The following is a 23,843-nucleotide window of genomic DNA, read 5'->3' on the forward strand; positions in this document are numbered from 1 at the left end:
GACGTAAGGGGATTTGCGGTAGCCTCGAGTCGCGGAAGAAAGGTGAGCAGTGAGCCTCTACCTGTCAGACTCGTAATACCAGCGTTAGGTAAAAAGCAGCGTTGGGAGCTCTCAACGCTGCTTTTTAAGGCTAACGCCAAACTCGTAATCTCGGTGTAAGGCATTAAAAAAAAACATTTACTTAATTAAGGATGTTATAAATCTAAATACGGCGATACCGGATGTGACGTTTAGAGATATGCATCACTTCTGGTTTGCCGATTTCACATTGTAGCGAAGATCGAAATAAGAAAAGGATACAGCCATGTGGTTTTATCACAAATTGTACATTAACAGCGGTCAGTTATGAAAGGGACATAGTGTACTAATCACAAAGGTCTAGTAAGTTAATATTAGAAATCTGGCCGTAATCACAAAATGGAAGTTAACACATGCAGGGGTATTACTTCCTGTTGTGGATGCAAACGAATCACAGCAATATATGAGGGTCAGATTTTTTGGCACCAAAATAAGGGCGATATGATTGGATACTCATTGTTATAAATAAAACTTCCATAACAAACCATATTATAGTCTTGATAAAGGCCTAACAGAGGGCCGAAACGTGTTGACATTTATGGTAAGCTTCATTCAGATCATTTGTTCTTGTCTATAACAATACTATACCATGTTGTATCTTCTTTATTTACAGGCAAAAAGCTTAAGCACATTAAGTGAAGGTTTTGGTTAACACTGGATTTTCCCCAACGTTTGCTTCAGTATCTTTTACTCACTTAGAAGGATTCACAAATAGGAGAGATCACTTCATCCAAGTATACGATTTAATCATCTGGAGTTCACGAACACTATTTTTTCACCTTATCCATATATATTTCCTTTGACCTTTTTTCAATTATTGATATTTATTATCACCTTTTTAACACTTTTGTCAATACATTTTTGTCTTTTTTTTTTTCACTTTTTTCACTTTTTAAACCACTTTTTGGTGTGAGGTACTAATATCCCTCAAGGGTTTATACTGCTTTTTCTACATCTTCTATTGGATCATACAGAAGTTCCACTATAGACTGACTCATAGATGCATCCGTAGGATATAACTATCATCTGGACTTGACACTATTTGTTATTTTAGATGGTTTTTAGATATAACACTAATATTGTTATTTCCTGTATACGCTTTTTTTCTATCAGGTCTAATTCACCACTACTTGTGAAATATTACAATCACATTTATATTTTATTTAGATTCATTTTTTCTTTTACTTTTATTTCTCTTGTAAGGTGTATCCAGTCCACGGATCATCCATTACTTGTGGGATATTCTCATTCCCAACAGGAAGTTGCAAGAGGACACCCACAGCAGAGCTGTAATATAGCTCCTCCCCTAACTGTCATAGCCAGTCATTCTCTTGCAACTCTCAACAAGCTAGGACGTTGTAGGAGAGAGTGGTTAAATATAGCTAGTTTATTTTCTTCAATCAAAAGTTTGTTATTTTTAAATAGTACCGGAGTTGTGCTATTTTATCTCAGGCAGTAAATAGAAGAAGAATCTGCCTGAGGTTTCTATGATCTTAGCAGGTTGTAACTAAGATCCATTGCTATTCTCACATATGTCTGAGGGGATTACACAGATGAGGTAACTTCAGCGAGAGAATGGCGTGCAGTTTATTCTGCTATCAGGTATGTGCAGTTATAATTTTTTCTAGAAAATGCTGCTGATACCGGATTAATGTAAGTTAAGCCTGAATACAGTGATTTAATAACGACTGGTATCATGCTTACTCCCAGGGGTAATACCCTTATGATATTTACAATATAAAACATTTGCTGGCATGTTTAATCGTTTTTATATATGCTTTGGTGATAAAACTTTATTGGGGCCTAGTTTTTTCCACATGGCTGGCTTAAATTTTGACTAGAAACAATTTCCACTGTTTTAGTATAAAAGTTACAGTTGGTGCAGTTAAAATTACAAACTGTGACATCCAGCTTCCCTCAAAGGCCCTCTGAATGTTATAGGACATCTCTAAAGGGCCCAAAGGCTTTCCAAAGTCGTTTATTGGGGAAGGTAGGGCCACAGCTTGCTGTGGCAGTTGGTTGTGACTGTTAAAAAACGTCTATTTCGTTTTTTAGATCAGTTTTTTGAACTAAGGGGATAATCATCCATTTGCAAGTGGGTGCAATGCTCTGTTAGCCTATTATACACACTGTAAAAATTTCTTTTGATTTACTGCATTTTTTCACTGTTTTTCAAATTCTGACAAAATTTGTTTCTCTTAAAGGCACAGTACCGTTTTTTATATTTGCTTGTTAACTTGATTTAAAGTGTTTTCCAAGCTTGCTAGTCTCATTGCTATTCTGTATAAACATGTCTGACATAGAAGAAACTCCTTGTTTATTATGTTTAAAAGCCATGGTGGAACCCCCTCTTAGAATGTGTACCAAATGTACTGATTTCATTTTATGCAATAAAGATCATTTTCTGTCTTTAAAAAATGTATCACCAGAGGAATCTGACGAGGGGGAAGTTATGCCGACTAACTTTCCCCACGTGTCAGACCCTTTGACTCCCGCTTAAGGGACTCACGCTCAAATGGCGCCAAGTACATCTAGGGCGCCCACAGCGTTTACTTTACAAGACATGGTGGCAGTCATGGATAATACACTGTCAGCGGTATTAGCCAGACTACCTGAACTTAGAGGTAAGCGAGATAGCTCTGGGGTGAGACAAAATGCAGAGCATACTGACGCTTTAAGAACCATGTCTGATACTGCCTCACAATATGCAGAAGCTGAGGAAAGAGAGCTTCAGTCAGTGGGTGATGTTAATGACTCAGGAAAGATACCTGATTCTAATATTTCTACATTTAAATTTAAGCTTGAACACCTCCGCGTGTTGCTTAGGGAGGTTTTAGCTGCTCTGAATGACTGTGATACCATTGCAGTGCCAGAAAAATTGTGTAGACTGGATAAATACTTTGCAGTGCCGGTGTGTACTGATGTTTTTCCAAATACCTAAAAGGTTTACAGAAATTATTAATAAGGAATGGGATAGACCAGGTGTGCCATTCTCTTCCCCTCCTATTTTTAGAAAAATGTTTCCAATAGACGCCACCACATGGGACTTATGGCAGACAGTCCCTAAGGTGGAGGGAGCAGTTTCTACTCTAGTAAAGCGTACTACTATCCCTATCGAGGACAGTTGTGTTTTTTTTTTTTAGATCCAATGGATAAAAAATTAGAGGTTACCTTAAGAAAATATTTATTCAACAAGGTTTTATCCTACAGCCCCTTGCATGCATTGCCCCTGTCACTGCTGCTGCGGCGTACTGGTTTGAGTCTCTGGAAGAGGTTTTACAGGTAGCGACTCCATTGGATGACATACGTGGCAAACTTAGAGCACTTAAGTTAGCCAATTCTTTTATTCTGATGCCATTGTTCATTTGACTAAACTAACGGCTAAGAATTCTGGTTTTGCTATACAGGCGCGCAGGGCGCTATGGCTTAGATCATGGTCAGCTGACGTGACTTCAAAATCTAAGCTACTTAACATTCCCTTCAAGGGGCAGACCCTATTCAGGCCTGGTTGAAGGAGATTATTGCTGATATCACTGGAGGAAAAGGTCATGCCCTTCCTCAGGACAGGTCCAAATCTAGGGCCAAACAGTCTAATTTTCGTGCCTTTCAAAACTTCAAGGCAGGTGCGGCATCAACTTCCTCTAATAATAAACAAGAGGGAACTTTTGCTCAATCCAAGACGGTCTGGAGACCAAACCAGACATGGAAAAAAGGTAAGCAGGTAAAAAAGCCTGCTGCTGCCTCTAAGACAGCATGAAGGAACAGCCCCCTATCCGGGAACGGATCTAGTAGGGGGCAGACTTTCACTCTTTGCCCAGGCGTGGGCAAGAGATGTTCAGGATCCCTGGGCGTTGGAAATTATATCCCAGGGATATCTTCTGGACTTCAAAGCTTCCCCCCCAAAAGGGAGATTTCACCTTTCACAATTATCTGCACACCAGATAAAGAGAGAGGCATTCTTACACTGTGTACGAGTCCTCCTAGTTATGGGAGTGATCCATCCAGTTCCAAAGGAGGAACAGGGACAGGGTTTTTATTCAAATCTGTTTGTGGTTCCCAAAAAAGAGGGAACCTTCAGACCAATTTTGGATCTAAAGATCTTAAACAAATTCCTCAAAGTTCCGTCGTTCAAGATGGAAACTATTCGTACCATCCTACCACTGATCCAGGAGGGTCAATATATGACTACAGTGGATCTAAAGGATGCTTATCTTCACATTCCGATACACAAAGATCATCATCGGTTTCTCAGGTTTGCCTTTTAAGACAGGCATTACCAGTTGTAGCTCTTCCCTTGGGATTAGCTACAGCCCCAAGAATCTTTACAAAGGTTCTAGGGTCACTTATGGCGGTCCTAAGGCCGCGGGGCATAGCAGTAGCCCCTTATTTAGACGACATCCTGATACAGGCGTCAAACTTCCAAATTGCCAAGTCTCATACGGACGTACTACTGGCATTTCTGTGGTCGCATGGGTGGAAAGTGAACGAGGAAAAGAGTTCTCTATCCCCACTCACAAGAGTTTCCTTTCTAGGGACTCTGATAGATTCTGTAGAAATGAAAATTCACCTGACGGAGTCCAGGTTATCAAAGCTTCTAAATTCCTGCCGGCTTCTTCATTCCATTCCGCGCCCTTCGGTGGTTCAGTGTATGGAAGTAATCGGCTTAATGGTAGCGGCAATGGACATAGTGCCGTTTGCACGCTAACATCTCAGACCGCTGCAACTATGCATGCTCAGTCAGTGGAGCGGGGATTACACAGATTTGTCCCCTCAACTTCATCTGGACCAAGAGACCAGGAATTCTCTTCTCTGGTGGCTATCTCGGGTCCATCTGTCCAAAGGTATGACCTTTCGCAGGCCAGATTGGACAATTGTTATGACAGATGCCAGCCTTCTAGGTTGGGGTGCAGTCTGGAACTCCCTGAAGGCTCAGGGATCGTGGACTCAGGAGGAGTCTCTCCTTCCATTAAATATTCTGGAACTAAGAGCGATATTCAAGGCTCTTCAGGCTTGGCCTCAGTTAGCAACTCTGAGGTACATCAGATTTCAGTTGGACAACATCACGACTGTAGCTTACATCAACCATCAAGGGGGAACGAGAAGTTCCCTAGAGATGTTAGAAGTTTCAAAAATAATTCGCTGGGCAGAGATTCACTCTTGTCACCTATCAGCTATCCATATCCCAGGTGTAGAGCACTGGGAGGCGGATTTTCTAAGTCGTCAGACTTTTCATCCGGGAGAGTGGGAACTCCATCCAGAGGCATTTGCACAACTGATTCATCATTGGGGCAAACCAGAACTGGATCTCATGGCGTCTCGCCAGAACGCCAAGCTTCCGTGTTACGGATCCAGGTCCAGGGATCCCAAGGTGACACTGATAGATGCTCTAGCAGCGCCCTGGTCTTTCAACCTGGCTTATGTGTTTCCACCGTTTCCTCTGCTCCCTCGACTGATTGCCAAGATCAAGCAGGAGAGAGCATCGGTGATTCTGATAGCACCTGCGTGGCCACGCAGGACCTGGTATGCAGATCTAGTGGACATGTCATCCTTTCCACCATGGTCTCTGCCTCTGAAACAGGACCTTCTACTTCAGGGTCCTTTCAACCATCCAAATCTAATTTCTCTGAGGCTGACTGCCTGGAGATTGAACGCTTGATTTTATCAAAGCGTGGCTTCTCCGAGTCAGTTATTGATACCTTAAGACAGGCACGAAAGCCTGTCACCAGGAAAATTTACCATAAGGTATGGCGTAGATATCTTTATTGGTGTGAATACAAGGGTTACTCATGGAGTAAGGTCAGGATTGCTAGGATATTATCTTTTCTCCAAGAAGGTTTGGAAAAAGGATTGTCAGCTAGTTAAGCGTCTGGCAGATGTTCCAGACGTTCAGGCATTTTGTCAGGCTTTAGTTAGAATCAAGCCTGTGTTTAAACCTGTTGCTCCACCATGGAGCTTAAACTTGGTTCTTAAGGTTCTTCAAGGAGTTCCGTTTGAACCTCTTCATTCCATAGATATCAAGCTTTTATCTTGGAAAGTTCTTTTTTTTGGTAGCTATTTCCTCAGCTCGTAGAGTCTCTGAGCTATCTGCCTTACAATGTGATTCTCCTTATCTGATTTTTCATACGGATAAGGTAGTCCTGCGTACCAAACCTGGGTTCTTACCTAAGGTGGTATCTAACAAGAATATCAATCAAGAGATTGTTGTTCCATCCTTGTGTTACAAAATTTGGACTTGGTCCGTGCTTTAAAGTTTTACTTACAAGCTACTAAAGATTTTCGTCAAACATCTGCTTTGTTTGTTGTCTACTCTGGACAGAGGAGAGGTCAAAAGGCTTCGGCAACCTCTTTTACTTTTTGACTAAGAAGCTTAATCCGCTTAGCCTATGAGACTGCTGGACAGCAACCTCCTGAAAGGATTACAGCTCATTCCACTAGAGCTGTGGCTTCCACTTGGGCCTTTAAAAATGAGGCTTCTTTTGATCAGATTTGCAAGGAGACGACTTGGTCTTCGCTTCATATTTTTTCAAAATTTTCAAAATTTGATACTTTTGCTTCTTCGGAGGCTATATTTGGGAGAAAGGTTTTACGGGCAGTGGTTCCTTCCATTTAAGTTCCTGCCTTGTCCCTCCCTTCATCCGTGTACTTTAGCTTTGGTATTGGTATCCCACAAGTAATGGATGATCCGTGGACTGGATACACCTTACAAGAGAAAACACAATTTATGCTTACCTGATAAATGTATTTCTCTTGTGGTGTATCCAGTCCACGGCCCGCCCTGTCATTTTAAGGCAGGTAATTTTTAAATTTAAACTACAGTAACCACTGCACCCTATGGTTCCTCCTTTCTCGGCTTGTTTTCGGTCGAATGACTGGCTATGACAGTTAGGGGAGGAGCTATATTACAGCTCTGCTGTGGGTGTCCTCTTGCAACTTCCTGTTGGGAATGAGAATATCCCACAAGTAATGGATGATCCGTGGACTGGATACACCACAAGAGAAATACATTTATCAGGTAAGCATAAATTGTGTTTTTTTACATGGATCCATGTTATTACATTTTATGTATGTTATTTAATAAATGTGCTTAATTTTAATCTATGCTATACCAGAGGCTAAATCAGCTATTTCAAATGCTAAAAAAGGAGTAAAGCAGCTACTTGTAACCAATTTAATACACTCTAGCAGGTAAAAAGAATCATTGGGAATAATTTAAAGGGAGAAAAATGTTGTGTTAACTGTTCCTTTAACCCCTTAAGGACCACAGCACTTTTCCATTTTCTGTCTTTTTGGGACCAAGGCTATTTTTACATTTTTAAGGTGTTTGTGTTTAGCTGTAATTTTCCTTTTACTCATTTACTGTACCCACACATATTATATACCGTTTTTATCACTATTAAATAGACTTTCTAAAGATACCATTATTTTCATAATATCTTATAATTTACTATAAAAAATATATAAAATATGAGGAAAAAATGGAAAAAACACACCTTTTCTAAATTTGACCCCCAAAATCTGTTAAACATCTACAACCACCAAAAAACACCCATGCTAAATAGTTTCTAAATTTTGCCCTGAGTTTAGATATATACACAATGTTTACATGTTCTTTGCTTTTTTGCAAGTTATAGGGCAATAAATACAAGTAACACTTTGCTATTTCCAAACCACTTGCTTTCAAAATTAGCGCTAGTTACATTGGAACACTGATATCTGTCTGGAATCCCTGAATATCCCTTGACATGTATATATATTTTTTAGAAGACAATCCAAAGTACTGCTCTAGGCCCATTTTGGTATATTTCATGCCACCATTTTACCGCCAAATGCAATCAAATAAAAAAAAATCCTTCACTTTTTCATAAACTTTATCACAAACTTTAGGTTTCTCACTGAAATTATTTACAAACAGCTTGTGCAATTATGGCACAAATGGTTGTAAATGCTTCTATGGGATCCCTTTTGTTCAGAAATAGCAGACATATGGCTTTGGCATTGCTTTTTGGCAATTAGAAGGCCCCTAAATTCTGCTGCGCACCACACGTGTATTATGCCCAGCAGTGAAGGGGTTAATTAGGTAGCTTGTAGGGAGCTTGCAGGGTTAATTTTAGATTTAGTGTAGAGATCAGCCTCCCACCTGAAACATCCCACCCCCTTATCCCTCCCAAACAGCTCTCTTCCCTCCCTCACCCCACAATTGTTCCCGCCATCTTAAGTACTGGCAGAAAGTCTGTCAGTACTAAAATAAAAGGTATCTTTTTCTTCTTATTATTTTTTTAAGTCATATTCTGCTGTGTAGGATCCCCCCTTAGCCCCCAACCTCCCTGATTCCCCCCAAACAGCTCTCTAACCCTCCCCCTATACCTTATGGTGCGCCATCTTGGGTACTGGCAGCTGTCTGCCAGTACCCAGTTTGCCATAAAAAATGTGTTTTTTTTATATATTTATATATTTTTCTGTAGTGTAGCTGCCCTCCCAATAGCCAACCCCCTCCCAGATCACTTAGATAACCCCCGTCTCCTCTCTCCCACCTTACCCTCAGCTAACTATATTTGTCCCATAGTGTAGAGTTCCCACCTGCTCCAGCCCCCGTGCTCGCGGTCGCACATCGTGCACGCACACACACAACCATGAGCCCACCCATGCGCGCACCCCTGCACGTGATCCCACCCCCCTGCGATGACTTCCTCCCATCGATGGCCGCCCCCCCACCTCCCTGCAACGGCTCCCACCCACCAACGATCATGGCCATCGATGTCCGATGCAGAGAAGGCCACAGAGTGGCTCTCTCGGCATCAGATGGCTAAAAAATGTTATTGCAGGATGCCTCAATATTGAGGCATCACTGCAATAACATGAAAGCAGCTGGAAGCGATCAGGATCGCTTCCACCACTTGGGTAAGTCCTTGGTCATTAAGGACATTTTTTTGTAGGATGTACCCTGTACGTCATTGGTCGTTAAGGGTTTAAAATCTTGCATTCTACCATGTCAATGGTGGATATATATGCAGCCATTAAAGGAATTGTTTGGGGGTAGTTAGAGCTGTCTATAATAAAGTTATTAACCCCTAAACCTAAGTCTAACCCTAACCCTAACCCTACCTAACTTAAATATAATTTAAATAAATCTAAATAAAATTACTACAATTAACTATATAATTCCTATTTAAAACTAAATACTTACCTATAAAATAAACCCTAAGCTAGCTACAATATAACTAATAGTTACATTGTAGCTAGCTTAGGGTTTATTTTTATTTTACAGGCAACTTTGTATTTATTTTAACTAGGTACAATAGTTATTAAATAGTTATTAACTATTTAATGACTACCTAGCTAAAATAAATACAAAGTTACCTGTAAAATAAAACCTAACCTAAGTTACAATTACACCTAACACTACACTACAATTAAATTAATCACCTAAATTAAATACAATTAATTACAATTGAATAAAATTATCTAAAGTACAAAAAAAAACACTAAATTACAGAAAATAATAAAGAAATTACAAGATTTTTAAACTAATTACACCTAATCTAATCCCCCTAACAAAATAAAAAAGCCCCCACAAAATAAAAAAGCCCTACCCTACACTAAATTACAAATTGCCCTTAAAAGGGTCTTTTGCGGGGCATTGCCCCAAATTAATCAGCCTTTTTACCTGAAAAAAAATTACAATTCCCCTCAACATTAAAACCCACCACCCACACAACCATCCCTACTCTAAAACCCACCCAATCCCCCCTTAAAAAAGCCTAACACTAATCCCTTGAAGATCACCCTACCGTGAGACGTCTTCACCCAGCCGGGCAGAAGTGGTCCTCCAGACGGGCAGAAGTCTTCATCCAAGCCGGGCAGAAGAGGTCCTCCAGATGGGCAGAAGTTTTCATACAGACAGCATCTTCTATCTTCATCCATCCGGCGCGGAGAGGGTCCATCTTCAAGACATCCGACACGGAGCATCCTCTTCATCTGACGGCCGACGACTGAATGAAGGTTCCTTTAAGTGACATCATCCAAGATGGCGTTCCTTCAATTCCGATTGGCTGATAGAATTCTATCAGCTAATCGGAATTAAGGTAGAAAAAAATCCTATTGGCTAATGCAATCAGCCAATAGGATTGAAGCTCGATCCTATTGGCTGATCCAATCAGCCAATAGGATTGAGCTTGCATTCTATTAGCTGCTCCAATCAGCCAATAGAATGTGAGCTCAATCCTATTGGCTGATTGCATCAGCCAATAGGATTTTTTCTACCTTAATTCCGATTGGCTGATTTTTTAAAATTGTGCTTAATTGTATTTAATTTAGGTAATTAATTTAATTATAGTGTAGTGTTAGGTGTAATTGTAACTTAGGTTAGGTTTTATTTTACAGGTAAATTTGTCTTTATTTTAACTAGGTAGTTATTAAATAGTTAATAACTATTTAATAACTATTGTACCTAGTTAAAATAAATACAAAGTTGCCTGTAAAATAGAAATTAACCCTAAGCTAGATACAATGTAACTATTAGTTATATTGTAGCTAGTTTAGGGTTTATTTTATAGGTAAGTATTTAGTTCTAAATAGGAATTATTTAGGTGATTGTAGTAATTTTATTTAGATTTATTTAAATTATATTTAAGTTAGGGAGGGTTAGACTAGGTTTAGGGGTTAATATGTTTATTATAGTGGCGGCGACGTTGTGGGCGGCAGATTAGGGGTTAATAAATGTAGTTAGGTTGCGGCAACATTGGGGCGGCAGATTAAGGGTTAATAAATATAATGTAGGGTTCGGCAATGTTGGGGGCAGCAGATTAGGGGTTCATAACTATAATGTAGGTGGCGTCAGTGTCCGGAGTTGCAGATTAGGGGTTAATAATATAATGCAGGTGTCGGCAATGTCGGGGGCGGCAGATTAGGGGTTAATAAGTGTAATATTAGGGGTGTTGAGACTCGGGGTTCATGTTAGGGTGTTAGGTGTAGACATAAATTGTGTTTCCCCATAGGAATCAATGGGGCTGCGTTAGGAGCTTTACGCTGCTTTTTTGCAGGTGTTAGGTTTTTTTTCAGCTGGCTCTCCCCCATTGATGCCTACGGGGAAATCGTGCACAAGCACGTTTTAGCAGCTCTCTGCTAACGTAAGCAGCGCTGGTATTGAGGTGAGATGTGGAGCTAAATTTTGCTCTTCGCTCACTTTTTTGCGGTTAACGCCGGGTTTGTAAAAACCCGTAATACCAGCGTTGTCTGCAAGTGAGCGGTGAGCTTAAGCTGCTCGTTAGCACCGCACCCCTCCTAACGCAAAACTCGTAATCTAGGTGAAAATGTTTATGTGGCCAATTGTTCTTATCAAATTTCACCACTAAAAGGACATGATAAACTCAGGACTGCACTTTTTAAATTATCAATGAGTATCCCAAAAAGTTTCCAATTTCATATTGATTTGTGCATGGAGAAGCCCTATAGCAATTACTCACCCATCGCCAAACAGACAAAGTATACCTGATCAATCATTTTCACTTTTACACTAATACAAATTAGCAAGATTGATAACCAAACAAACAAGTCCACTACATATTCCCAAATCCAGAATTCCAAAAAATCCAAACTTATTCTAAAATGTGATAAAGGGTTTTCTACCTGTATGTATATCTTTATCTATATGTTGCAATATCTGTTTCAAATTCAAAAGAACATTTTCTTCAATGTGAAGTACATAGGAAAGTAATGCCCCTTTGAGTTTAGCGCAGTTGATCTAGCACAACCCTATAGAAGTCTATGGGGAGATGGAATTAGCGCGGTCGCAATATCCAAAGTCCTAAAGTTAGCGCACCTAAGTCTTTTGCTCATGCGTTAACTTTTTACTTTCAACTTGTAATACCAGCGAACATCTGGTTGTGCTAATTGTTTACTTTGAGCGCAGTTAGCTAAATCAAATTAGCGCGTGGTTATCGGGCCCATATTGCTTAACCATAAAAGAAACTTTATAAATTAGAATATGAGTCTAACTTAGATGTCATTTAAGTAAGTAAATATTTATAAATATAGTTGTGAGTCTATTGCGGCTGAGTCAGTCACAGGTTAAGGTGGCTTATTCAAGACAAGGGCTCAATCCAAATCTCTCCGATACTTTCACTAGAAAAACTGTTATAAATGACTCATTATCTTGTGAGCAAACCCATGAGCCACAACAATGTTTGTAACAGATGAAAATGTGTTTTCTGTTGCTAAGTTCTTCATAAAAGAACAGTTAAAGGGACAGTAAAGTCAAAATTAAAGTTTCATGATTTGAATAGAGCAGCAATTTTAAAAAAATTCCAATTTACTTCTGTTATCAAATTTGTTTTGCTTTGTTCTCTTGGTATCTTTTATTGAAGGGTAAAACTAGGTATGTTTTGCAACATTGTATAAAAAAGCTACAAATAATGTTGCAAAACACTGCTGCCATAGAGTACTAAAGACACGTGCACACTCCTGAGTTCTTCTGAGCCTACCTAGTTTTATTCTTCAATAAAAAATACCAAGAGAATGAAGCAAATTTGATAACAGAAGTAAATTGGAAAGTTTTTTTAAAATTGAATGTTCTATCTGAATCATGAAAGTTACATTTTGACTTTACCGTCCCTTTAAATGAAAAGCAAAAAAATAACCACCTTATGTAGTCTATAAAATACATTACAGGTGTCTGATGCTAACACTGGACATCTTCGTACCTTCGTAATGGGAATTATGGAGTTTAAAGGAAGCTACAGCTATTTTACACCTGAGAAACTTAAATAACACTTTTCTGCTCCTTTGTTATATTTTATATTTTAAAGGGATATAAAACTCCTAAAATATTTTGTGCTTCAGACAGAGCATAACATTTTTAAAAAGTTTCCTATTTATTTCTTTTACCAAATGTGCTTTGTTCCCATGGTATTCTGTGTTGGAGAGATACCTAGGTAGGCATCTGGAAAAATAGTGCTGCCCTCTAGCAAATGGACAACATTCTCGCAAAACTGCTCCAGAAATAAAGCAAAAGATACTAAGAGAATGAAGAAAAATTGATAATAGAAACAAATAAGAAATATTTTTTAAAACCGCACACTCTGGGGCCGATTTACTAAATGTCATGTCCGCTCGACATCGCTAATTTAACGTTGCACAAGCATTTCTAGTGAAATGCTTGTGCAATGCCACCCCCTGCACATTTGCGGCCAATTGGCCGCTAGCAGGGAGTGTCAATCATCCCAATCGTATCTGATCGAGATGATTGCAGTCCGCCGATGAGTTAAAGTGAATGTCAATTTTGATGCTAAAGTGCCCGGTTTTTAAAAATTTGATTAAAAACAGGGGCACTTTAATTCATCAAAATTTACATTTCACTCCTGTTGAGAAAAAAACCCTTACCTTTTAATCTTCACAGCAGCTCCAGCTTCCTCCACCCGTTGCAAAGCCTCTTCCTGGGTCTAAAATGAGGAATCCGGCTTCCTCCAATCACAGCGTTGAATCAGACACTGATTCCCCCGGGGGGGAAGCCGTGATTGGCGGATTACCGATCCATCATTTCTGACGTCAGAAATGGCTTGCAACGGGCAGAGGAAGCTGGAGCTGCTGTGAAGATTAAAAGGCAAGGGTTTTTTCACAACAGGAGGGAAATGTAAATTCTGATGAATTAAAGTGCCCCTGTTTTTAATCAAATTTTTAAAAACCGGGCACTTTAGCAGCAAAATTTACATTCACTTTAAGGAGCAGTGAACTTATTTATTCTACACATACAAATACATTTAAATGTCTTTCCTAAGCAGAAACCAAGAGCTTTGATTATTGAGAGTATACATGACCAGTACGGATCAATGTAGCCAACGGGAAAAAAACTAAATGTAATTACTTCAATGTTTGATTCAATAGAAAAGACAAAAAGCCCTTAAAGAGGCTAAGAGTAATTAAAGTGCCAAAAAAGCAATACATTCAGCAAACATTACAGAGAGATTTAAAGGGACACTGTACCCACATTTGTTCTTTCATGATTCAGATAAAGCAGCAATTTTAAGCAACTTTCTAATTTACTCCTATTATCAAATTTTCTTCATTCTCTTGGTATCTTTATTTGAAAAGCAAGAATGTAAGTTTAGATGGCAGCCCATTTTTGGTGAACAACCTGGGTTGTTCTTGCTGATTGGTGGATAAATTCACCCACCAATAAACAACTGCTGTCCAGTGGTCTGAACCAAAAATTGACTGGCTCCTTAACTTATATGCCTACTTTTTCAAATAAAGATAGCAAAACATTGGGTTCAGTGTCCCTTTAAGTCAGGGGTATCAAACTCATTGTATCTGGGGGCCACTGGCCAAGTGTTCTTCCCCCATGGGGGCCACTTGAACAGAGTGAGTGCTTTAGAATGGGAAGTGACATTTAGCCAAGCAATAGTGCGTGGCCGAGCTGTAGTCTACAATAGACACACACAGAGTATGTTTATCGTCTGAGAGCCAAGTGAGTGATCATTCTGGAACTTAATAAAAAGCACCAAGCATTGTATAATGGGAGTCTACACCGGACAATGCAATGCTTGTCTTTATATTTACCTTGTGTTTGTCTATTTAGAACATCAGTTTGTTACACCTAATGATGGGGTCAAATTAATCATTTATCCAATAAACAAGGGAGGACCAGATTACACTATCTTGAGGGCCGCATTTGGCCCCAGGGCCTGTACTTTAAGACCACTGCTTTAAGTAATGTGTTATATTTAATGCATTGTTTCAAATGTGTTTGTTTTAGAACATCTTTTGCATATTGATTTTTACTAAATAAAAAGCAATTTTAGTTCAGATCCGTGGTCTAATTCTGCCCTATCACATCACTGCAGAACCAAGCAATTTTCTATGAGAATATACTAAGGTAGGCTCAGAAGTGTGCACATTTCTTGTGCATTTTATGGCAGGAGTGTTTACAATAATATTTTTAACAATGTTATAGACCAGTGCTCTTGTGGAAAGGTGTTTAGTTTCAACAATACCAAGAGGAGGTAGATTTTATAAGGTTGCTGGCTGACTGATCAGGAGTGGTAGGTGGGGTTAAACCAGAACCCTACCCAAAGCTCTATTTTAGGAGGCACCTTTGACCCATCTATATATTATATTTAGCAACTGAACTGTGATTGGCTGCCAGTATGAGCTCTGGATTGGTTGATAGAATGGAATACAAAGGATTTGAAAATTATATTAGCTTCTGCATAGAAACATACAACTCCAGGGCGGAGCCTGACCAAGCAGGGAAATGGCCGCACACTAAATAGGCTCTGTAGCCGTCTTTCTCCCTGAGGGGTATTAAACAACGATTCCTGGCAAAGAACAATGCTAGCAACTCTTGCTAGCCAACACTGAGCACTCTGAGCTAGTGGGAGCTCGAAATAGAAGCAGAGGACAAAGACTGAGGGGAGCTGCGACAACGGAGCAGATTGGGCCTGAGCCGAGCATGCACAGTGTAAGCCAAGATAGCTGCCCTGACTATTGCTGCCGCTCTCACCACTAACGCCAGACCCCGTTCAGTGCGATAACAGAGGAAAACCAGCGGCTTCACTTTACAAGCCGGGGTGGACAGTGCGGCTGGATCGCATCTGAAGCAGCATTCCAGAGGACATACAGCAGTCAATGGCGGACACCTGCTACAAGGGTGAGACCTTTATTTTACCGACATCCAGGGGCTAAAAGATAAAACTAACATCTTTGGGGCCATAGTTGCAGGGGCTGGGCTCCGGTGAGATATTATATTGCCTGCGCAGAAAGATAGTCATTCTAGCACTTAGAAGGCCGCTGGGTGATCCTGCACAATTACTTAACTGCCACGTGCATTAGTTGGAAAACAGACTTTCCAACTACAGGCAAGTTCTGCAGCCTAATACATACTTTAATATTATCCCCCATATCAAGAGACTATAGAATCTTTAACAGAAATGTTATGAAGGCTGTAGGAAAGGCACTGAATACCCAGTAAATCTGTTGCGCACTTTAAAAGCAAAAAAAAAAAAAAGGAGAAGCCATTAAGAGACACAACTCTTAACCAATTTCTCAAAGCTACAGATCCACTAACTGACAACAAGCCTGCGGCCGCTAGGCAACAGCCCCAGACGGTGGGGAATGACACCCTCCAGGATCCTAACCCCTTTATAACTAGGGAAGATCTTAAAATTGTCATCCAAGGAGGACATAAAAGAAGTCTAAGTCGAACTAAGAAAAGACATCACGCCAGTTAAACAGAAAATCTCCAAGATGGAAAGTGTACAAACAATGCTGTGTGATGACATGCAGCAATCTAACAAACAATTACATAACCACGAAGAAACCATAAATTTTCTCATGGATAAAGTCGAAGACCCCGACAACCGCAACAGACGAAACAACCTAAGGATCAGGGGGATACCCAAATCCATTACACCCTCTGCACTACAGGGCTGCCTACAAGATCTGTTCCGTACAATCAAAGGAACACCAACAGCTCCTGAGATCATTTTTTATAGAGCCCATAAAGCCCTTAGGCCTAAGCCTACAGCTAGGGCCCCGCCACGGGATGTTATAGTCCACTTCCTGAATTTTCTGGATAAAGAAGAAGTCCTAAAGAACTCAAGATCTAAGTCTCCTATCACACACGCGGGAGTCAACATTCAGATTTTTTTCAGATATCAGCCCATCCACCCTCCAGAAAAGACGTAAATTAAGATTTATTACCGAAGCGCTCAGATCTGCTGGGATCCAGTACCGTTGTTGGGGATTCCCTGTGAGTATAATCACCACCAAAAATGGAGTTCCTAAAATCATTGATACTCTTAGTGGTTGATCTTAGGGTCCATATAAATTTACAGATGTGGCTGAAAGTATTGGTACCCTTGCATTTTACTCAAATAATGCACTATTTGCCCTGAAAAGTGTGCAAATTAAAATATTTGTCATCCATACATTGTACAGTTGTGCACAACGTATGGAGCAAATTCTTGCTTATTCTATAACGATATTCTAAAATGACCTGGACAATACTATGGATACTCTTTAGATCCTACAATAAATAATTTTTTTGTAGTGATGCTTCAAACAGACTATTCTCTTTTAATTAGTATCACAGGTGTTTTTAATCTCAAAATCACTTGTTCAGCCAGTTTAAATGGAGAAAAGTACTCACTCTGCTGTGTCCCTGTGTGTATCACACTGCACATGGAAAAGAGAAGAAAAACCAGAGAGTTGTCTGAGGAGGTTAGAATGAAGGTAACAGTCAAGCACGGTCAACATAAAGGATACAAGACCAGCTCTAAAGAGTTTTATGTTCCTGTGAGCACTGTTGCCAATATTATTAAGAAGTTAAAGTAACATGGGACTCTAGCCAAGATCCCTAGATGTGGGCACAAGAGGAAAATTGACCCTAGAATTATGAGAAAGATTGTTTGAATGTTGGAGAAAGAGCCAAGGACAAATTAAAAACATATCCAAGTTGACGTTACAGTTCAATGTGCAACAGTTTAACCCCTTTGCAACTGAGGACGTGTCAGGCACGTTCTACGAAGGGTGTCAGTTAAGGACCAAGGATGTGCCTGACATGTCCTCGGGTAATCTGAGTGATCGAGATCACTTCCAGCTGCTCAAACAGTATTGCAGCGATAGTGCACACCTATCTGGTTCATCATAAATGTATATCTGTATTCTTTTAATATGTATGTAGTTTTTTATTTTATTATTAACGAATAAAAGTTATATTTTATTTTCCCTTCTTTTGTGGATTTGACTGCCTTTAGTCAGGGCCCAGAGTGCTCATAGTGCATACTTTTTGGTGGGTATCCTAGGCTTTCTCCAGCCACCCCACTTTTAGTCTTCAGTATTGCAGCGATGCCTCAATCTTAAGGCATCCTGCAATATTGTTTCTGACTGCAGAGCTCCGTTTTGATCGCTCCCATGGAGCGATTACTTCTGGTTTCACTCCACATTGAGCCCAGCAGTCAGGCAGAGCATCGGAAGCCATCGGGCAGGCTTCTGATGCTCTGTAAGTGTGCTGAGCACCTCGGTGGTTCGAGGCACTTAGTAAAATAACATATCAAATAAAAAAAATAAAAAAATATTTACTTTTTAATAAATTAGCCCCATATAGCCCCCCTCCCCCATGTGGCTTCAAAGATGGCGATACCCAGTACATCATGGGGCTTCTGGGGGTCTCCCTAGCCTGCCTCATCATAGGGGCAGGCTAGGGTCATCCAATCTGAGCTTGCCCCTATAATACAAATTTTAATAATAAAATATTCCATTTGTCTGATCATGTCAATATTTATAAATATTGACTCTTACTAGTGTGGATCTCCTTCCCTCTCCTCGCTTGCGTTTTTGTGGGAGAGAGACAGATCTGTGTTTAGGAGAGAGATTTAGATAATATATTTGTTAAAAATTGAGACCCAAAGGTTCTTTTCAGAGCCACTAACCCCATAGCTTAACTGTGATCACTATAAATCACTGGCAGTACCAGAGCAGCACTTTTTTGCTCTGTGTGCATTTTTTAGGGGTTATTTTTTTTTTTGTAACTTTTTGTGTGACCAAAAGCTCTTTTCAGAGCCATTTAGTTAATTTAGTTATTTAAATTTAAATTTTGTGTTGAATTTGTTTTAGTAATTTTTTTTCTATGTGACAGATAAAAATAAATCATGTCACAGAGAACATATAGTGCTGAGGAGGCGTATGCCATCCTTGCGTCAGAGTCAAACGCCTCTATGTCTGATTTAGACCCCAATTTTGACCCTACCATATGCTGAGATGCATCATTAGATACAGTCTCAACTGATAGTGATGTATCTGTGGCTGCAAGCCCCCCTGACAGAAGGAGATGTGTTGCTCCAGCTGCCATTGCTGCTAAAGAGTGGGTAACACCTCATTACCAGAGGCCAGATATCCCACCCTTCACTGATAATTCTGGCATAAATGTGGATGTGGCAGGATTTAGCCCCCAACAGTTTATGGAGGTGTTTCTGGGCGATGATGTATTGGGGAACATTGTCTCCCAAAATAATGTATATGCCCATCAGTTTCATGCTGCAAAGCCAGCCACTTTTTTGGCAAAGCAGCAATGGGCCCTCATCGATGTGCCAGAGTTTAAAAAATTCTGGGCATTGACTATGCTGATGGGCATCATAAAGAAACCCTCCATCCTCTCCTACTGGAGCAGTAGCCCCATTTGCTCCCAGTGTATGTTGAGGAAGAGGTATGAAATGATTCTACATTTCATGCATTTCAGCGACAACAGCCTGTGCCCCCCTAGGGAGCATCCCTAGTTTGACAGGCTGTATAAAATCCACCTCCTGATTACCCACTTTACTGCCAGGTTTGCAGAGGCTTATACACCTGGAAGGAATATATTTGTGGATGAATCCCTGATGAAGTATAAGGGAAGGCTGGGTTTCAAGCAGTATATTCCTTCCAAGCGCTCCAGGTATGGAGTAAAGGTGTATAAGCTCTGTGAGAGCGAGACTGGGTATACTTAGGCCTTCCAGGTGTACGAGGGAAAGGATATCCACCTTGACCCTCCAGGCTGCTCAAAACATATGGGAACCACTGGCAAGATTGTCTGGGACCTGATATTACCCCTGATGAACAAAGGGTACCACTTGTATTTAGATAACTTCTATACAAGTGTCCTTTTTTTCAAGCTACTGTATTCTTTTGATACAGTAGCTTCCGGTACAATTTGAAAGAACCGTGCCAGTTTCCCAGGACAACTGGCATGCACCCAGCTACGAAGGGGGGAGACCTCAGCTCTGTGCCAGGAGAAGCTGTTGGCAGTTAAGTACAGAGACAAGAAGGATGTATACATTCTTACCACCATCCACACAGAGAGGACTGTGAAGGTCTCTGTACGTGGCAGAGCTGAGAGCACAATGAAGCCAGTTTGCATCAAGGCTTATAACTGGCATATGGGTAGAGTTGATCTAGCAGATCAGCTGCTGCAGCCCTACCTAATTATGCAGAAGACAACAGCCTGGTACAAAAAGGTTGCAGTTTACGTAATGCAGATTGCAACCCACAATGCTTTTTTGTTGTTCAAAAAAGAAAACACCGAAATCAAACTGACTTTTTTACAGTTTAGCTCCAAATCATTTTGTGGATTTTGTACCAAGATGCACCTGCTCCTAGGGCGGTGATGGGAGAGAGCAGAGTTGGGGCTACCCATTTTATTTACCCCCCCTACTGCGGCGAAGCAGAATCCTCAGAAAAAATGCAGAGTCTGTACCAAGAAGGGGCAGAGAAGGGACATCACTTTTTACTGTCCTGATTTCCCTGGATAGCCTGGACTCTGCATTGGGAACTGCTTTAAGCGGTATCACACGCTGGTAAATTTTTAATTTTTTTTTTACATTTGCCGCTGTGTTTCTTTTTTTTTGGGGGGGGGGTTGGTTACGTTTACTGTTACTGAGTTTTTTGGGGGGTTTTTTACTTTTACTGTGCCAGATTTTTAAACTACACTGTTCTATTTTTTATAAAAATGAAAATTGAAATATTACTACCATACACTTTCTCTATTTTTTTTGGCTAAAACGGTTGCATCAAAGGCATCAAAGCACTCCATATACAATACCTTGGTGTGTCAAAGTTGTAAATATATAAACTTTCATGGCAATAAATAAAACTGGGGTATGCGATAGGCCCCAAACTAAAGCTAGGCCTATCAGAAGAAATACTCTCACTGTCAACTCAATATACAAGTCATACAATTGTAACTGAACCTTCCCAAAATCCTGGCAAACCTATGCATGGGGGGCATAGGTGTAGTCAGGGGGTCTTGCAGAAAACAACCTGGAGTGTTTTCTTGCAATTACTTACAACAAACTCTCCTAAATCACAGTAAAAAATTAATGGGTGTGTAAAAATAAAAAATTACCACCACATACTTTCTCCAATATTTTTGGCTAAAACAGTTGTATCAAAGGCATCAAAACACTCCATATACAATACATTGGCGTGTCAACTTTTCAAATATATGCACTTTCATGGAAAGCAAATAAATTGAGTTATGTAAAGAGGCCCCCAAAAAGAAGATAGGCAAAGAAGATATGTTTAATATGAAAAAAAAATTACAAACACATGTTAGAAGTTTGGCATTGCACCCCGCAAAGAAGCCAACAAACCTATGCATAGGTGATATCACTGGAAAGTGTTAAAATACCAGTATTTCAAATACCCTTGGGTGTCTAGTTTTTAAAAATATATAGTTTGATGGGGGTAAATTAACCCGACAAAGGACAAACCTATTCATGGGTGGTATCACTGTACTCAGGAGATGTTGTTAAACACATATTGAGGTGTTTTTTGACATTAACACATGACAGGAACTGAGAATCCATGCCTAAAGTACCATGTGTGTGAAAAATAACAAAAAAATTACTACCCTAAAGTTTGAAAAAGACTGGTGGTTGAATTAATGCATGGAAAATGTTAAAATACCAGCATTTTAAATATCCTAGGGTGTCTAACTTTTCAAAAATATATGGTTTGTTGGGGGTAAATTACATTGGCCAGCTTCAGAAATGTCCCAAATAGGACATGGGTGCATGATGACCGATGTGAAAATTCCAAGTTGGAAAACTGGAATGCGACCCCTAAAAATAAGGCCTTTTAACCCCCAGAGAACCCGACACACCTATACATGGGTGGTATTACTGTACTCAGGAGATGTTGCTGAACACATATTGGGGTGTTATTTGGCAGTAACCCTTAACGTTCTCAGTAAATGTATTCTAAAATTGCTATTTTGTCAAAAAATCACTAACTATTTTAATTGTATGCTTGATCTGAATCACAAAATAAAACTTTGGGGTTTCGTATCACTTTAAAATGTCACATTAGATTTAAAAAGCACATTCAAAATATCTTAATTAGTATTTAAATGTCAATTATCATCAACCTTGATTGAAATGTATTGTTTTTTCAAGTGAATGTTACATTCAATATTCAAATATAAGTAAATTAAATACTAATTTACATAAAAATGAATATTGTTTTATTGAACATTCAACATGTAATTAAAGTGTAAATGAATAAAGTGTACTATAATTATAAATATACACTCCCAATAAATGTCATGCTCATAAACTAAAAGACAACCATATGTAATATGATACATTAATAGAAGAGGTCCTGGGGTCAATATTAATGTAGCGCTATCACCACATGAGTAAAAAAAACAGAAAGGAAAGATACTATAACACTATATAAGTGATTTTCTTTAAAAAAATGGATACTTATATTTAATGAGCTTTATGATTTAGTTGGTCAATGTATGGTTGTATGTATAGCTCATATTTACCACAAACTTTGTAATAAAACAGTTAAAATGAATAACAACCAAGACACCATAGTCAGTGAAATAGGTTTTAATCCCTAGGTGTTAAAAGGACAATAAGTTGCTGGGTACAGCTATAATACCATGGTTACTACTCATCATATTACTGTTTTTCTTCCTGTGACTGTGGGTCTCTTCAAAACCATTATCTTTTGTTAACCTCTTAGTAGTGCTTGGCTAAGCTCCACATCTTCATACTATGCACCGCCATATTGGAACGTAGGTATTTTTACAATGTTTGACAGAAGTGGTGCACAATCAGAGATTAGTGACATTGAACCCAGGACATTGTTTCTGATCGTATCCTTCTATGTAACCATATTACACATTAGTTTAGGGTATCATATTTACTGCCAAAAAGGCAGAAACATTGTTTCATCCTTCCACCTACTTTCAAGAAATGTCCATTTGTTCATTGGTAGACACTTATTTAATATAACAATATAATTTCTAGACTTTTATAATATTTTTCTGGAGGGCATTATTATTTTACAAAAAAAAATCCAAGAATATCTTTAAATATTGTACTGCTTTTTTACAAAAGTATTTACATATACGTAAAGAATTGGTACTTTCTTTATAAAGTGTTAATAGCACCCAGTCATCATTGTTAGACTACTTTTTTTCCAGTGAAATTCTCTACTCCAGAGAATTTTACTATGGGAGGCAGCTCGCCAGTCGCCAGGACTTACTAGGGTCGGAATGGTTACTTCACTCCATACCAGTGAGGTTCTAAAAAACATGTATAAATGTTGTTGAAGAGGCTCCAAATAGAGTGTAATAGAACCAGATAGTGTGACATTGACATCTATAAGTACATAGGAGCCGATTTACCTTTGTGTGGAAGGACATGATAAGATGTAGTGGATAAAGTCCGCCGCACATTGATAAATGCCGACAGCATACGCTGTCGGCATTTATCATTTATCATTGCATGAAATGCTTGTGCAATGCTGCCCCCTGCATATTCAAGGCCAAGCGGCTGCCAGCAGGGGTTGTTAATCATCCTGATCGTATCTGATCGGGATGATAGCTGTCCGCCACCTCAGAGGTAGTGGACGAGTTAAGGAGCAGCGGTCATACGACCGCTGCTTCTTAACTTCCGCTTCAGGCGGAGTTGGTCGGAAGCAGCATCCGCTGCTTCATAAATCGACCCCATAGTATTTTGTAGAAATGATAACACTTAATTAGACATTAACTTATTGGGGCCTATCTATCAAGCTCCAAAAGGAGCTTGACGGCCTTGTTTCTGGCGAGTCTTCAGACTCGCTAGAAACACCAGTTATGAAGTAGCGGTCTAAAGACCGCTGCTCCATAACCTGTCCGTCTGCTCTGAGCAGGCGGACAGACATCGCCGCAATTCAACCCGATCGAGTACGATCGGGTTGATTGACACCCTCTGCTGGCGGCCGATTGGCCGCGATTCTGCAAG

Source organism: Bombina bombina, chromosome 10 (genome assembly GCF_027579735.1).
Source record: "Bombina bombina isolate aBomBom1 chromosome 10, aBomBom1.pri, whole genome shotgun sequence".
Lineage (NCBI taxonomy): Eukaryota > Metazoa > Chordata > Amphibia > Anura > Bombinatoridae > Bombina > Bombina bombina.